The 2,500-nt window shown below is 47.4% G+C and overlaps 1 pseudogene; it reads left to right on the forward strand.

Moving 5' to 3' along the window:
• LOC142914922 (28S ribosomal RNA) overlaps positions 1-2,500 on the forward strand; it is a 10,351-nt pseudogene that overhangs the window by 3,644 nt on the left and 4,207 nt on the right.

Consider the following 2,500-nt stretch of genomic DNA (forward strand, 5'->3'; position numbering starts at 1 on the left):
GAAAGCTTACCAATGGTCTGTGAATGTTGCCAGGCACGCTTTGCGACTCTAAGTGGCCTTTCGCAGCACAAGAGGCATGCTCACCCAGTCACCCGTAATGAGGAAAGGATTAAAGATGGTATAAAGGGTACCTCGCAGAGAGGGGTACACCGTAGCTGCTGGTCTTTGAAGGAAGTAGAACAGCTGGCCCTTCTAGAGTTGCAGTTTCAGGGGAAAAAGAATATCAATAAGATCATTGCTGAAGCGCTTGGGACTAAGACCAACAAGCAAGTCTCTGACAAGAGACGGGACCTAAGTAAAAAGACAGGGGCCCCCATGTCAGACAGCTTACATTTTTCTTCTAGGCCTCTTGAGACATTGTCTCCCCCACCAAATGTAACAACGGGGACTTCATCCATACTCGCTCAAGCAGCTGAGCGGCTTACGAATGAGAATTCTGGGACCCTGGAAAAGCCTGCAATGGAGGCAATAAAGGCTTGGCTTAACGGCGAGGGCCAACATGATGCCCTCGTAGAAACTGCCACAGCATTGATGCTTTGTCCGATGAGATTGGTGAAAAACAAAGGCAAACGTTCAAAACCTGAGAACGACATTATTAAACCCAGGATATTACCCACACGATCTTGGATGAAGAAGAGAGCGGAAAAACGAGGAAGCTTCATGAAGCACCAGAAGCTCTTCTTTAAGAACCGCTCTCTTCTTGCGTCCTTAGTCCTGGATGGCACTGAACGTCATGAATGCCGAATCCCGAACGCAGATGTATATCGTTTTTACTGCGAAAAATGGGAGAAGGTGTTGCCATTCAATGGCCTGGGCCAATTTAAGTCATCAGGTGTTGCAAATAACGAATACTTTGAGCCCCTAATTTCGGTGGAGGAAGTTCAGACTGCCATACGGGCCATTAAACCAACGTCAGCAGCTGGGCCAGATGGCCTAACAAGGGCTGCAATCTGTGCTGCCGACCCCGAGGGTCGGACACTGACAGCCCTATTTAATGCATGGATGATTACAGGAATTATTCCCAAAGAGTTGAAAAAGAATAGGACGATTCTTATTCCTAAGGTTATGGACGATGAAAAGCTGAAAGAATTGGGGAACTGGAGACCAATAACGATTGGTTCAATGATTCTGAGATTATTTTCCAGAATAATGACTGCACGTCTTGCTCGTGCTTGTCCCTTAAACCCAAGGCAGCGTGGTTTTATAGCGGCATCTGGCTGCTCTGAAAATCTTAAGGTGCTACAGGACCTTATGAGACACGCTAAGAAATTGCACAGGCCGTTGGCTGTCATGTTCATCGACATAGCGAAAGCTTTTGACTCGGTTTCGCATGCTCATATTTTATGGGTGTTAAGGCACAAGAAAGTAGATGAACACGTGGTGGGCATCATCCAGAACGCCTACGATCGGTGTACGACCTCGTTCAAAAGCAATGGCGAGTCGACTCGAGAAATTAGCATACGTGTTGGTGTCAAACAGGGTGACCCCATGTCACCCCTGCTCTTCAATCTTGCCATGGACCCTTTGATATGCACCCTAGAGTCACACGGAGTTGGGTACTCCATTGATACCGACCACGTGACAGCTCTTGCGTTTGCTGATGATTTGGTGTTGGTGAGCGAATCTTGGGTTGGTATGGCCGCCAATCTAGCGATCTTGGAATCATTTTGTGGGCTATCGGGATTGGAGGTTCAGGCCAGAAAGTGCCAGGGCTTCATGATAAGCCCAACCAAAGATTCATATACGGTGAACAACTGCGACCCATGGACTATCAAAAATAAAGATGTCCATATGATCCAACCTGATGAATCAACGAAATACCTTGGCCTGAAAATTGGCCCTTGGACTGGCACTATACAGCCTGATCTACATTGTCAGCTAAAGACATGGATCTCGAAAATCGATGAGGCGCCTCTGAAGCCAACTCAGAAGGTCGAACTACTCAATGCCTATGCCCTACCCAGATTGTTATATCCTGCAGACCACTCGGACTGCAAGCAATCAACTCTCCGTGGGTTGGACCAAGAGATTAGAAAGGCGGTAAAAGGATGGCTCCACCTTCCCGCTTCAACTTGTGATGGACTGTTATATGCCAGAGCCCGAGACGGAGGCCTTGCCATCTTGAAACTGGAAAAAACAATCCCTTCGGTTCAAGTTAGAAGGCTGCAACGTATAGCAAACTCGTCCGATGCTATCACCCGTAATATTGTGTCCTCGCAGGGTATGGAGGAAGAATACCGTAATTTGTGGGTACGAGCAGGGGGTGACAGTGATGCAATCCCAACATTCGTTCTCAGGGACTCGGTGTCAAAAGAACCTGTATATCCGAGACCCTGCGATTGGAGGGAGCATGAATTTCAGAGATGGTGCGAAAAGCCGGTTCAAGGAAGGGGCATTGTAAACTTTGCGCATGATAGAATCAGTAATGCTTGGTTGAGGCCATGGTGCGGCTTTAAACAATGCTTTTTTATCGCAGCACTACAACTAAGGGCAAATATTT

The sequence above is a fragment of the Petromyzon marinus genome, unplaced genomic scaffold, assembly GCF_048934315.1.
Source record: "Petromyzon marinus isolate PM22_M1 ecotype Great Lakes invasive population unplaced genomic scaffold, UKy_Petmar_22M1.pri1.0 PM_G_Scaffold_29, whole genome shotgun sequence".
In the NCBI taxonomy this organism is placed as follows: Eukaryota; Metazoa; Chordata; class Hyperoartia; order Petromyzontiformes; family Petromyzontidae; genus Petromyzon; species Petromyzon marinus.